We start from the raw sequence: 15216 nt of genomic DNA on the forward strand, positions 1-15216 counted from the left end.
ACAGGACTCAGGATCCACATGACCTTTGCCACCGTTATGCGCTGGCATTTTGAGTGGCTGTTCATGCCTGCGTGTGAGGCCCTGTGCAAATCTTCTTCACCGCTTTCCTCATTCAATAAAACGCCGAAAACAAATACGAGAGGTCATTTGGCCCATCGTGCACGTGCTTTAGCCACTCCCAGTCGGCATCCGGCTGCGCGCTGATCCAAGTCGTCCCCACGTGTTATAAAAACGTCAATTGCTTCAACAATTCTAGATAATGCATGAAACCTCGCTGGCGCATTGAAAACAATCAAGCGAAAAGGAAACGTCCAATAATGAGGATATAAACACAATTTGGAAACACAATTATTGAAATTGACCAATAAATAAAATTGTAGGCCCCTGCGAGATTTGAACTCGCGACCCCTGGTTTACAAGACCAGTGCTCTAACCCCTGAGCTAAGGAGCCATGTTTGACGATGGTCTATGTCGATGATGATTCTGCTGTGTATCTGGCAGAGGATTTCATCAGGAAGGACATTTTGGAAACCTTCATCACCCATGATGTACCGAAAGATCCTCAAGCTGATTGTCCTGTCTGCTCCAACTCAAGTGAGGAGTTAATTTAAACATCAAATTATATGTTACGAGAATAGTAGGCCATCGGTTACACGATGTACCTTCATCACATTCCTGCCTCCAAAGCCAAAGCCGATTAGCCGACCAAGTCCACACCACCACTGCCTGCAGAACACGCCCACTCTCACCACTGCCTGCGGAACACGCCCACTCTCACCACTCCCTGCACTCACACCACTGCCGAACTCAGTTTTCACTACAACCACCACATGCACTTACCCCACTCTCTCCATGACTGCATTCACACCACGCCCCACTGCCTGCCCTCACCCCACTTTCAATGATCTCCCCACAATGGATGGAAGCCTTTAATCTCAGAAATTAGATCATGGTGGTCTCTCTGTCCAGACATATCTCCAGCATTTGGTCTACAGTACTGTAGTCTGGGACCCCAGCTTGATCTCCAAACTCTCTGTATATGGTATCCGAGGTCACCTCCTCTCATGAGTCACTAACTTCCTCCACTCCTGTATTCACCTTGTTCCTCTTAATAGGATCCTCTCATCTCTCCCTGTCAAGGCTGGAGTTCCACAAGACAGGGAGTTGGGCCCAGTCTTGTTCCTCATCTTCATCAATGATCTTTCTGATTCCCTGAAAAGCCTGACCATCTCTTTTCTGATGATTCCACCCCCTGCAGTATCATTTCTTATCCTTCAGACAAGAAGGGAACATCAATCCTCTCATCCTCTCTGGTGACGTTGATGGAATCTTGGAATATGTCATTCGACCCAAACAAATCTCACAAAGTCACTCTGTCTTTCCAAAACGACACGGAGCATCTGGTAAACGACAACCTCTGTCTTTCCAAAACGACGATCTGGTAAACCCTCCCATTAACTTTATCAACAAACCAATTAAAGAGGTCAAGTCACTAAATCTCTGGGCCTCACCATCAGCCATGGGCAGACCTTGGGCAGACCATGTTTCCCAGAGACAACCTTCAAGGTCTTCATTTATAGCTTGATGGAGTACTGCTTTTCCATTTTGGCTGGTGCTCCTGACTCACACCTTGCGTTTCATGACGTCGTGGAAAGCAAAGCCCTCAACATCATTGGGATCTCCCTCCATAAACCTGATCGTGTTGATGGGCCTGTTACTCTCACATCACAAACAGGTGACCTCTCCGTGTTCTTCATCCTAATTTTTGGTCTTGTACCCTCTCCCCTCTCTTGACTCTGCCCATCTCCGATTTCTGTAACGCGTACACGGACGGTCTGCCATTAATAAACCCTCATCTTGTGAAACTCCCAAAATACAGGGTCACTGCTCACCTTCACGAATTTGTGCCTCTTTTGTCTCACCTGTTTAACCAACTTCCCCAGGGTGAAACTATCGGGGATGCCTCTTCGCCGTGGTTGTACCCCGCAATGAAAGTCGAGGAGCAAATCTTCCCCATTCTTCCCTGCTGCCCAGATTTGCCAGGGCAGCGCAGTCATGTTCAGAGTACCAATCGGTCCCCATGGACAGGTGTTCCCTCTCGCTCTTCCTCTCCAACTCGGTCGTGGCACCGACTCCCTGAAGGTGGAGGTACACCATCGTGGATGTGAGGGATTTCTGGGTCAATCCTGGGAGATTGATCAGCTGTCTCCGTGCCCGGGCTTGTTCGAGAGAACTGTACAGGGATATGCAACAACAACAACAACTTCCCCAGTGTGTGCAGTCCCATTCTTCCCTGCATGGCTTCAAGACAGCTTCATGGAGTTCAGTTGTTCTCCACTATCTCAGATCATCCCCCATCCATCATCAACATCTCTTTTACCCCAAATTACCCCATTCCCAAGCACTCCATTTCTCCAGGTTATTGTGACATTTCCCCTCTCTTTCACCTCTTCTTGTTTGTCAGTTGGTTTGTTCCTTTCCTGTTTCATTTCCACCTTCCCATTCCTACTGTGTTTCATTCACCCTGCGCAGATTATTCACCCCATGTGTCCTTCCCATACCCCTCAATCTCATTTCAACTCGAATGTTGATGTTTCCCCCTTTCCATTTTGTTCCCTTCCATTCAGTTCAACATCTCCCGCAAGGATATAAATAAATCCCATGATTGTAACAAAGACCAAACCGACAATTCAAGTTCTCACGTGAATAAATGACATGAACAGAGAATGAATTCCTTCAGTAAATTTATCAAGCGGACCAATGGGGACATTCACTGTTCCTGCTGCGAGACGTTGTGACCAAAAATGAAATTGTAGGCCCCTGCGAGATTTGAACTCGCGACCCCTGGTTTACAAGACCAGTGCTCTAACCCCTGAGCTAAGGAGCCATGTTTGATTAGAGTTTATGTCGATGATGATCCTGCTGTGTACCTGGCAGAGGATTTCATCAGGAAGGACATCTTTGGAAAGATCCTCAAGCTGATTGTCCTGTCTGCTCCAACTCAAGTGAAGTTAATTTAAACATCCAATGATATGTTACGAGAATAGTAGGCCAATCGTGTACATGATGTACCCTCATCACATTCCTGACTCCAAAGCCAAAGCCGACCGAGTCCGAACCAACACAACCTGCACATCTCCAATCTCCTCACTGCCTGCACTCACTCCACTCTCACCACTGCCAGCACTCACTCCACACTTACCACTGCCAGCACTCACTCCACACTTAACACTGCCAGCACTCACTCCACACTTAACACTGCCAGCACTCACTCCACACTTACCACTGCCTGCACTCACTCCACACTTGCCACTGCCTGCACTCACTCCACACTTACCACTGCCTGCACTCACTCCACACTTACCACTGTCAGCACTCACTCCACACTTACCACTGCCTGCACTCACTCCACACTTACCACTGCCTGCACTCACTCCACATTTACCACTGCCTGCACTCACTCCACACTTACCACTGACTGCACTCACTCCACTCTCACCACTGCCTGAACTCACTCCACTTTCACCACTGCCAGCACTCACTCAACTCTTACCACTGACTGCACTCACTCGACACTTACCACTGCCTGCACTCACTCAACTCTTACCACTGACTGCACTCACTCCACTCTCACCACTGCCTGAACTCACTCCACTTTCACCACTGCCAGCACTCACTCAACTCTTACCACTGCCTGCACTCACTCCACACTTACCACTGCCTGCACTCACTCCACCCTCACCACTCACCTGTACTCTCACCACTGCCTGCACTCACTCCACACTTACCACTGCCTGCACTCACTCCACTCTCACCACTGACTGCACTCACTCCACTCTCACCACTGCCTGAACTCACTCCACTTTCACCACTGCCAGCACTCTCAACTCTTACCACTGACTGCACTCACTCGACACTCACCACTGACTGCACTCACACCACTGCCGAACTCAGTTTTCACTACAACCACCACATGCACTTACCCCACTCTCTCCATGACTGCATTCACACCACGCCCCACTGCCTGCCCTCACCCCACTTTCAATGATCTCCCCACAATGGATGGAAGCCTTTAATCTCAGAAATTAGATCATGGTGGTCTCTCTGTCCAGACATATCTCCAGCATTTGGTCTACAGTACTGTAGTCTGGGACCCCAGCTTGATCTCCAAACTCTCTGTATATGGTATCCGAGGTCACCTCCTCTCATGAGTCACTAACTTCCTCCACTCCTGTATTCACCTTGTTCCTCTTAATAGGATCCTCTCATCTCTCCCTGTCAAGGCTGGAGTTCCACAAGACAGGGAGTTGGGCCCAGTCTTGTTCCTCATCTTCATCAATGATCTTTCTGATTCCCTGAAAAGCCTGACCATCTCTTTTCTGATGATTCCACCCCCTGCAGTATCATTTCTTATCCTTCAGACAAGAAGGGAACATCAATCCTCTCATCCTCTCTGGTGACGTTGATGGAATCTTGGAATATGTCATTCGACCCAAACAAATCTCACAAAGTCACTCTGTCTTTCCAAAACGACACGGAGCATCTGGTAAACGACAACCTCTGTCTTTCCAAAACGACGATCTGGTAAACCCTCCCATTAACTTTATCAACAAACCAATTAAAGAGGTCAAGTCACTAAATCTCTGGGCCTCACCATCAGCCATGGGCAGACCTTGGGCAGACCATGTTTCCCAGAGACAACCTTCAAGGTCTTCATTTATAGCTTGATGGAGTACTGCTTTTCCATTTTGGCTGGTGCTCCTGACTCACACCTTGCGTTTCATGACGTCGTGGAAAGCAAAGCCCTCAACATCATTGGGATCTCCCTCCATAAACCTGATCGTGTTGATGGGCCTGTTACTCTCACATCACAAACAGGTGACCTCTCCGTGTTCTTCATCCTAATTTTTGGTCTTGTACCCTCTCCCCTCTCTTGACTCTGCCCATCTCCGATTTCTGTAACGCGTACACGGACGGTCTGCCATTAATAAACCCTCATCTTGTGAAACTCCCAAAATACAGGGTCACTGCTCACCTTCACGAATTTGTGCCTCTTTTGTCTCACCTGTTTAACCAACTTCCCCAGGGTGAAACTATCGGGGATGCCTCTTCGCCGTGGTTGTACCCCGCAATGAAAGTCGAGGAGCAAATCTTCCCCATTCTTCCCTGCTGCCCAGATTTGCCAGGGCAGCGCAGTCATGTTCAGAGTACCAATCGGTCCCCATGGACAGGTGTTCCCTCTCGCTCTTCCTCTCCAACTCGGTCGTGGCACCGACTCCCTGAAGGTGGAGGTACACCATCGTGGATGTGAGGGATTTCTGGGTCAATCCTGGGAGATTGATCAGCTGTCTCCGTGCCCGGGCTTGTTCGAGAGAACTGTACAGGGATATGCAACAACAACAACAACTTCCCCAGTGTGTGCAGTCCCATTCTTCCCTGCATGGCTTCAAGACAGCTTCATGGAGTTCAGTTGTTCTCCACTATCTCAGATCATCCCCCATCCATCATCAACATCTCTTTTACCCCAAATTACCCCATTCCCAAGCACTCCATTTCTCCAGGTTATTGTGACATTTCCCCTCTCTTTCACCTCTTCTTGTTTGTCAGTTGGTTTGTTCCTTTCCTGTTTCATTTCCACCTTCCCATTCCTACTGTGTTTCATTCACCCTGCGCAGATTATTCACCCCATGTGTCCTTCCCATACCCCTCAATCTCATTTCAACTCGAATGTTGATGTTTCCCCCTTTCCATTTTGTTCCCTTCCATTCAGTTCAACATCTCCCGCAAGGATATAAATAAATCCCATGATTGTAACAAAGACCAAACCGACAATTCAAGTTCTCACGTGAATAAATGACATGAACAGAGAATGAATTCCTTCAGTAAATTTATCAAGCGGACCAATGGGGACATTCACTGTTCCTGCTGCGAGACGTTGTGACCAAAAATGAAATTGTAGGCCCCTGCGAGATTTGAACTCGCGACCCCTGGTTTACAAGACCAGTGCTCTAACCCCTGAGCTAAGGAGCCATGTTTGATTAGGGTCTATGTCGATGATGATCCTGCTGTGTACCTGGCAGAGGATTTCATCAGGAAGGACATCTTTGGAAAGATCCTCAAGCTGATTGTCCTGTCTGCTCCAACTCAAGTGAAGTTAATTTAAACATCCAATGATATGTTACGAGAATAGTAGGCCAATCGTGTACATGATGTACCCTCATCACATTCCTGACTCCAAAGCCAAAGCCGACCGAGTCCGAACCAACACAACCTGCACATCTCCAATCTCCTCATTGCCTGCACTCACTCCACTCTCACCACTGCCAGCACTCACTCCACACTTACCACTGCCAGCACTCACTCCACACTTAACACTGCCAGCACTCACTCCACTCTCACCACTGACTGCACTCACACCACTGCCTGAACTCACTCCACTTTCACCACTGCCAGCACTCACTCAACTCTTACCACTGACTGCACTCACTCGACACTCACCACTGCCTGCACTCACTCAACTCTTACCACTGACTGCACTCACTCCACTCTCACCACTGCCTGAACTCACTCCACTTTCACCACTGCCAGCACTCACTCAACTCTTACCACTGCCTGCACTCACTCCACACTTACCACTGCCTGCACTCACTCCACCCTCACCACTGTCAGCACTCACCTGTACTCTCACCACTGCCTGCACTCACTCCACACTTACCACTGCCTGCACTCACTCCACTCTCACCACTGACTGCACTCACTTCACTCTCACCACTGCCTGAACTCACTCCACTTTCACCACTGCCAGCACTCTCAACTCTTACCACTGACTGCACTCACTCGACACTCACCACTGACTGCATTCACTCAACTCTTACCACTGACTGCACTCACTCCACTCTCACCACTGCCTGAACTCACTCCACTTTCACCACTGCCAGCACTCACTCAACTCTTACCACTGACTGCACTCACTCGACACTCACCACTGCCTGCACTCACTCAACTCTTACCACTGACTGCACTCACTCCACTCTCACCACTGCCTGAACTCACTCCACTTTCACCACTGCCAGCACTCACTCAACTCTTACCACTGACTGCACTCACTCGACACTCACCACTGCCAGTACTCACTCTACTCTCACCACTGCCAGAACTCACTCCACTCTCACCACTGCCAGAACTCACTCCACTCTCACCACTGACTGCACTCACTCCACACTCACCACTGCCTGAACTCACTCAACACTCACCACTGCCTGAACTCACTCCACCCTCACCACTGTCAGCACTCACCTGTACTCTCACCACTGCCTGCACTCACTCTTCTCTCAACACTGCCAAAACTCACTCCACTCTCACCACTGCCAGAGTCACTCCACTCTCACCACTGCCTGCACTCACTCTTCTCTCACCATTGCCAAAACTCACTCTTCTCTCACCACTGCCAAAACTCACTTCTCTCACCACTGCCAGAGTCACTCCACTCTCACCACTGCCAAACTCACTCCACTCTCACCACTGCCAAACTCACTCCACACTCACCACTGACTGAACTCACTCTTCTTTCACCACTGACTGAACTCACTCGACACACCACTGCCTGCACTCACTCTTCTCTCAACACTGCCAGACTCACTCAACTCTCACCACTGCCAGCACTCACTCCACTCTTTCCACTGCCAGCGCTCACTCTACTCTCACCACTGACAGCACTCACTCTACTCTCACTGCTGCCTGCACTCACTCCATACTGACCAAGCAGGTTATTGTCATCCCCGGTGCATCGTTCTTCCCATCCCCTTCATCTTACTACTACTCTGATGTTGGTGTTTTCCCCTTTCCATTTTGTTCCCTTCCATTCAGCTCAAACTCTCTCGAGGACACAAAAAAAATCCCATGATTGAATCAAAGATCAAACTGACAATTCAAGTTCTTATATGTATAAATATTACATGAACAAAGAATGAATGCCATCAGTAAATGTGTCAAGCAGACGAATGGGGACATTCAACGTTCATGCTTCGAGATTTGGTGACCAAGAAATAAAATTGTAGGCCCCTGCGAGATTCGAACTCGCGACCCCTGGTTTACAAGACCAGTGCTCTAACCCCTGAGCTAAGGAGCCAACCTGAAGAACAGCATTTCAAATCAACTTAAAACGAGCTTCGCTTTCAAGATCAAACGCAGTAGCCACGCCCATCTGGTGACGTGGCATCTACGAGTGGCACGCGCACCCATTGTGACCTCCTGCACATATTGGCATCAGGTGAACCAAGGATGAATTTCCTCGCATTTTTCATTCAATGCTTTTATGTGCACTCTTGATGTTTTCGTTATTTACTCATAAGTCATAAGCATGATGTGCAGTGCCTGACAATGATTTGATAATAAGCTTCGCACTGTGAAGCTGCTGCTCAGGTACAATGACGCACCTGTTGAGGTGGTGAAGGTGGAAAGAACACCACTTTTCATATCGCCAGTGGGTGCTTATCGAATTGCTTTTCGCGAAACAGTGTCTGGTTTTACTCATGTCGTTGTACTGTCATGTCATTTAGTCTAGTAGGAAGACTAGGTCCCCCTGCACCCCCCGGAGATATACTTCTAATCAGTGTTTCTAGATTGGAAAAAATGTGTAGAAAATGACTAGCTATGGCCCCAAGCTGAAAAAATGTCCCACATACCATTTTTATGCAAATTACTGCTGCCATTATCAAAAAAACGATTTTTGACATATCTCAGCCAATATTGCAGATAATTGAAAAATGAAGGTGTCTAGACCCATGTTTTGAAGGGCATAGATCATGATAGAACTATTCATAACATGATTACATGTGTCTATGGTATACTAGTATGCTAATTAGTGCTTTATTTACAAAATAATCACAGTTTTACGAAATAATAGACTCATATTAAGGTCCGTCTACACAGACGTTAACACAAAGTTTTATTTTTCTAAATATTACAACTGTCAAAATAGTCCTAGCACTCAATGTGACCACTCTTCTCTTGCTTGTTTTAGATAAACATCATTAGCATTAGTGATTCTACACTGAGTCAGTCATCATCATTTTCATCGAAATCGTCAGAGTCAAACTCTTCTTCTCCTTCCTCTTCCTCCTCCTCTTCGTGCTCTCCTGTGTTCAGAAGATCCACCAGTGAGGTTGGTAGGATGGGACCACTGGACCACATTGGTTTCAACAGTCCTTCATCAGTCCTTATCCATCCTTGCTCCTCATAAGGTTTTGGCTTTTCGATGATAGGTTGATCGGCTCTTTTGTACAATGCTACGCGGTGGTTCACACGCTGGATGTGCGGCTTCAGGGCAGACTGGCATGGAGGAAGGCGAGCCAGATCAACCTTGGACTTGGATGTGAGGGTCTTGTCCTCTCCCACCATTTTTCGTAGCAGCTTGGCACGGACAATGTCCACTGATGACTCGCGACTCTGGCCGTACATCACACAGGTGAATTTTTCTAACTGCCTCTCCACCTCAGGGTTGGCATCCCAGTTGTCACCCAGTTCACCGAATGCCCTGTGAAACCTGGGATTCTTCTCCAGCTTTTTCAAGGGCCCGACTTTTCCCTTCCCTTTGAAGGCACTGGTGCAGTCTTCTCCGCTGAACACATAGTACCCCAGGAGAGTGGCACAGTAGTCCTCTCCCAGGGATTCTGCCAGCTCAGAGACGTTGACAAGTTGGCGATGCTTCCCTGACCCTGTATCCAGGTACACCGTCAGCTTGATGTTGTGGGCATGGTGGAGCAGGATCAGGAGGATGTCTGTGTCCGGTGTTCTGACTACAGCGTTCTTGTATCCGATGGTAGCAGCATGATGGAGGTACAGAACCACCCTGGTATCAGTCTCTTCCTGGTTGCTGTAGATCGTGGGGAGTTCACGTACCTCGACCTGAAACACAAAAAGGCACCGCATTTCAATCACCAGTCACTGCCAGTTTCAGATCTAGACAAACATCACAGGTAATCACCTTTTTTTCTGCTGGCGGTGTGAATGATGAGCCTTCAGGGAACTTCGGGCCAACGCGAGTAAAGTGCAAGGGTGGGAGAGTTTTTGGTGTGTCGACCTTCAGGCTACGCTGTTGTGACCTATTGATGGTAGGTAGCATTCGGTCCTTGCTGCTCTCGAACCCGGGCTTGACCTCCTGCACCATGATTCCTCCAGCACTGTTTACAATGTTGCTGCCGTGCACACTGGTAGTGGTTTTATTCAAGTTGTCCCACTCACAGTGGAATACAAGGTTGCCCTCTCCTGTCACAATTTGTGGTGTACGATAAGTTGAGACTTCATCCAGGACCTTGGCGAGAGCAGTTTCCAACTCCAAGGCGAAATCGTAGCTCTCAGAGTGTCCAAGCCTGTGTAGTATTGTGGTGAGCTGTTTGCTTCGGAACAGGTGCCTTACAGTCACACAGAGGAGAATGTGCTTTGGTAACTTCCATTTTCCATCTGACACTGCACGGCACAGATCTTGTCCAATGGAGAAGACCAGACGCTTCACCTTTTCTGTCTCGATGCCCTCCTTGCCAGTCATTAGCACGCTGAGAAAGCGGACAAGGTCTGGAGGTAGGATGTCTTCAGGATTGAGCTCCATGTCTTCAGCTGTTGGTGGCCATGGTTGGTCTTTACACTCTCTGAAAGCCTGTAGAATACCCTGGCGAAGTTGGAGGGCAACATTTTGGTTCTTGTTTGTGCTTCCGAGTGTGAATGCTCGTGCGAGAGCATTGGAAACTGTTATGTTTGAGCTGTGCACAAGCCAGAAAGAAATGACATCACATTTGTCATGATCAACCTTCGTGAAGTGGATATGCTCCTTGATTGGGTCATTCTGTAGGCGTTTCAGTAGTTTCTCTGACCGATAATTTGAGTTCTCATATCCATTCAGTTTCAGTTCCTCGACATAGAGCAAGCGCAAGGAAGAAAGCTGTAGAACTTTATTCTGCTGGATGACCTGGGTTTGAATGTGTTCCAGTACTGAGTTGAATGCCTTTTCATGGGCGGCTGACATGCAAGCCTGCTCCTTTGGTGCTTCGGCTCTGTGAATCGCACGCTCATAGTTGTAGAATGCTGTGCGGAAAGCTTTAAAACATGACGGATGGTGTTTGGCCTCACATGCAAAGAGGTCTTTGTTTTTCACCTTTCGATGGAGTCGATAGAGACCCATTTTCTCAGCCCGTGTTTCGATTTGCTCCCATGCATTTTCTTTGTTTTTAAAGGATGGGAAGGTTGTAGGCCTCTCAGTATTGCGATGAGCATCTTTGGTCTCAACTTTCTCACAAAATATACACTCTGGCGGGAAGATGGGTTCAGCAGAACCTCCTGGTTTACGAGGAGAGTGATGCCATGATGAGGTTGATGGCCCTGGTTCTGTATCATCTCCCAGACGATGAAAGTGGCGGACAAAGTGCTTATAACACTTGCTGTGATATCCTACTCTTTCTAGGTCATCAGGAAGAGTTGCCGGGATCTGATCACATACTGATTGCATACGACATGGGGAGTCATGCGGTTGGTTGAGACGTCTATCCCGGATCTTTTGAAGCAGTTGCAGTTTTTCTGAAGCAGATCCTTTAATTTTACGGAGGGGCGTGAAATCCCCATGATCAGACATGGATGGTACATGAAGGATGCATGTAGGAGGAGAGCTTTGGGCTGCAGGTTCTACACTCCGTTTTCTTTTGGGCATGCTTGCTGTCGATGTCTACCATCACTGTTAAATGACAAATAAGAAATCACGAATGATGTTAAAAGTGCCTGTGAAAGGAGGCTCTGAGTTTTCAGTGAGGTAACAGAGGTTCTGAGTCATGTTCTACACTAGGGTACTTTTTAGCTGACTAAACCATGTTTAGTGGCATCAAAAGTGCTAATAGCTAAAACATCTAAATTCTTCCACACTAACGTTAGCTATCTAGGCCAATGAAACATTGTGCTAAGTTACTGTAGCTAGCTCAGCTGTCGTGCCTCTTTCTGGTTCAATTCATATACAGAAGTCAACAGATATGTCTCATGTTTGGCATTAACAAAAGTTTAAGTTACACCGACATTAGGAACATACTGTACATAGATGAGGCTAGCTTTAACGTTAGCTAACATGGTGCTAGCTGGCTCAGCTGTTATTCTGCCTGTTTATGATTTCATGCAGAAACTGAAGTCAAGAGTGTGAGTAACATTATAGTTAGCATCTTACCTGGCTAGATTGGAGGATGAATACCAAGAACAACACACAGATGGAATGGAAGACTGAACTTTCAACTGAGGTATTCAATAACATCAACGTTACCAATTGATACGAGCGCGCGACATTACCAATTGATACGAGCGCGCGAGCGCGCATGTTACATGGATGGAAATGTAAAATGGCAGCTATAGCAGCACTAATTTGGATCTCTAGTCTGTCATTTCTGCACTGTGATTGGATAACATAAAAAAATATGTTTGGGAGTTAACAGCAGGAGTTGGTAGATTTTACGTGGGCTGGGTGAGAAACCTTTAAATAAGCAAGTGAAAATCTCTCGCAATACAAAGTCAATGGTGGGAAGAAAAGTTGAGTGGTACCAATGTTACTGCCAATGTCCCGCCCCTATGCAAGACTCAGGAGCATCTTGTTGACATTTAACCTTGAAAATACCTGGGTTTAGACCCCTTATGTACCATGTTAAGTTATCTGCAGTATTAACGTATCCTTATCATTTGTAAAACTGATTATTTTGTAATTACAGCATTAATATGCATACTAGTATACCATAGACACATGTAATCATGTTATGAATAGTTCTATCATGATCTATGCCCTTCAAAACATGGGTCTAGACACCTTCATTTTTCAATTATCTGCAATATTGGCTGAGATATGTCAAAAATCGTTTTTTTGATAATGGCAGCAGTAATTTGCATAAAAATGGTATGTGGGACATTTTTTCAGCTTGGGGCCATAGCTAGTCATTTTCTACACATTTTTTCCAATCTAGAAACACTGATTAGAAGTATATCTCCGGGGGGTGCAGGGGGACCTAGTCTTCCTACTAGACTAATTGTTTGCAGAACATTATACCGGAGTCTGCTGAGCTATGACGAGGTTCAGACGAGGTGGATTTCTCAATAATGAACACAGTAGGTGACACGACCTGCGGGAGCCAGACGAGTGCTTCGTTTGCGATGAACGTTCGACCAGGTCTCCATCACTCGGGTTTCTAATTAACAACGAACAAATCCATGGTTCGGTGAATACCACCACCCATGACGTAATTCGTTTCTTATTTGAAAAGTCTGGTTCTCCAGAATCCGTTCTCCAAAAGTCTGTTAAAGATGGCAAAGCGCAAATGGATAAAAACGCAATTTTATATTAAATGTTTGCGGAGCAATTTAGAGGTAACATGGAGAATCCCTGTAATCCTGTACAGTTGTTGCCCCTTTTAAATAGGCCAGAGATCGAGCAATACATATACACACACACACATGAGAAAAGGAAAATACACACGAAATATCAACAGATATATCGTGATAATAAAGAAAGATAGTCGTGTCCAAAAATATTGGCACCCTTGCACTTTTTTCCAAATAACTCACAATCTTCTCCAAAAATAAGTTGAAATTGACGAAAGTATTTGGTCTCCACAATTCTTCATTTCACTGTTGATATTACACAACCTTTGTTTTTGATTGAGAACTTAATATATCCTTTTAAAATAGAAAATAAAAAGAAATGGCATTGACAAAATTATTGACACCAAAGACTTAATATTTGGTAGCACAACCTTTGGACAAAATAACTGCAGTCAAGAGCTTCCCATGGCCATGAATGAGCTTCCAACACCTCTCTACCTGCAGTTTGGGCCACTCGTCTTGTGCAAACTACTCCAGTTCTCCCAGATTTGAAAGGTGCCTTCTCCCAACTGCTGTTTTCAGATCTCCCCACAGGTGTTCAATGTGATTTAGATCTGGACTCATTGCTGGCCACTTCAGAACAGTCCAGCATTTTGTCTTGAACCACTCTTGGGTGCTTTTTGAAGTGTGTTTGGGGTCATTGTCCTGATGCAAGACCCATGACCTTCGAGGGAGACCAAGCTTTCTGACACCGAGTTTAACATTGCGCTCCAAAATGCCTTGGTAATCTCCTGATTTCATGATGCCATGCACACATTCAAGGCACCCAGTGCAAGAGGCAGCACAGCAACCCCAAAACAGCACTGAACCTCTTCCATGTTTGACTGCAGGGAAGGTGTTCTTTTCTTTAAAGGCTTCATTTTGTTTTTTGTAAACATAGAGATGATGCACTTTACAAAAAAGCACTAATTTGGTCTCATCTATCCACAGGACATTCTCCCAGCACTTTTTTTCAAATAATGCACCATTTCTTCCAGAAAATTGTTGAAATTAAAAAATAATTTCATATTCACATATGTATTGCTTTCGTTTACAGTGGAACAAAACAAGAAAAAGCTGAAAAATTACTAAATCTTAGCTTATTCCACACAGAAATCCTAAAATGGCCTCAACAATATTATTGGCACCTTTTAGAAGTTTTTGAAATAATTAGACTTGAAGCAGGCGATTCTCCTTTTCTTTGGAATTGAACTCACCCGTGGTGAGTTGCAAGTGCCTGCAATATAAAAAAAATCTCTCATTCAACCAGTTTGAATAGAGAAAGGAGTCATTCTGCTGTTTTGTGTCAGTGTGTACCACAATGAGCATGGAAAAAAGAAAGAAAACCAGTGATTTGTCTGGGGAAGTCAGACACAAAATTGTAGCCAAGCGTGGACAATCTCAAGGGTACAAGTCCATCTCCAGAGACCTTGATGTTCCTGTGTCCATCGTATGCAATGTTATCAGGAAGTTCAAGGCCTATGGCACTGTAGCAAACCTCCCTGGACGTGGCCGCAAGAGAAAATTTGATCGAAGATTGCAGTGAAGGATTGTTAAAATGGTGGAGAAAGCACCTCGATCAACTGCCAAACAGATTCAAGCTGACCTTCAGACACAAGGTACGACTGTTTCAACTCGCACCATCCATTGCCAACTCAATGAAAGGGGGGTTCTATCGAAGGAATCCCAGGAGGACCTCACTGCTGAGAGAGAGACATAAGAAAGCCCGACTGGAGTTTTCCAAAACACACCTGAACAAGAACATTCTTCTGGGAGAATGTCCTGTGGACAGATGAGACCAAATTAGAGCTTTTTGGTGAAAGTACATCATCTCTATGTTTA

General features: G+C 46.2%; 4 non-coding genes across 4 annotated transcripts; all 4 read right to left on the reverse strand.

Moving 5' to 3' along the window:
* Positions 1–378: 378 nt before the first annotated feature.
* Positions 379–451, reverse strand: TRNAT-UGU (transfer RNA threonine (anticodon UGU)). The gene has a single exon. It is a non-coding gene; the product is annotated as a tRNA-Thr (tRNA).
* A 2363-nt stretch (positions 452–2814) lies between these two features.
* On the reverse strand, positions 2815–2887 carry TRNAT-UGU (transfer RNA threonine (anticodon UGU)). Its single transcript has one exon. It is a non-coding gene; the product is annotated as a tRNA-Thr (tRNA).
* Positions 2888–5957: 3070 nt separating this feature from the next.
* On the reverse strand, positions 5958–6030 carry TRNAT-UGU (transfer RNA threonine (anticodon UGU)). Its single transcript has one exon. It is a non-coding gene; the product is annotated as a tRNA-Thr (tRNA).
* A 2025-nt stretch (positions 6031–8055) lies between these two features.
* Positions 8056–8128, reverse strand: TRNAT-UGU (transfer RNA threonine (anticodon UGU)). The gene has a single exon. It is a non-coding gene; the product is annotated as a tRNA-Thr (tRNA).
* Between the last annotated feature and the right edge of the window lie 7088 nt (positions 8129–15216).

This window comes from Myxine glutinosa, chromosome 13, assembly GCF_964187855.1.
Source record: "Myxine glutinosa chromosome 13, kmMyxGlut1.1, whole genome shotgun sequence".
Lineage (NCBI taxonomy): Eukaryota > Metazoa > Chordata > Myxini > Myxiniformes > Myxinidae > Myxine > Myxine glutinosa.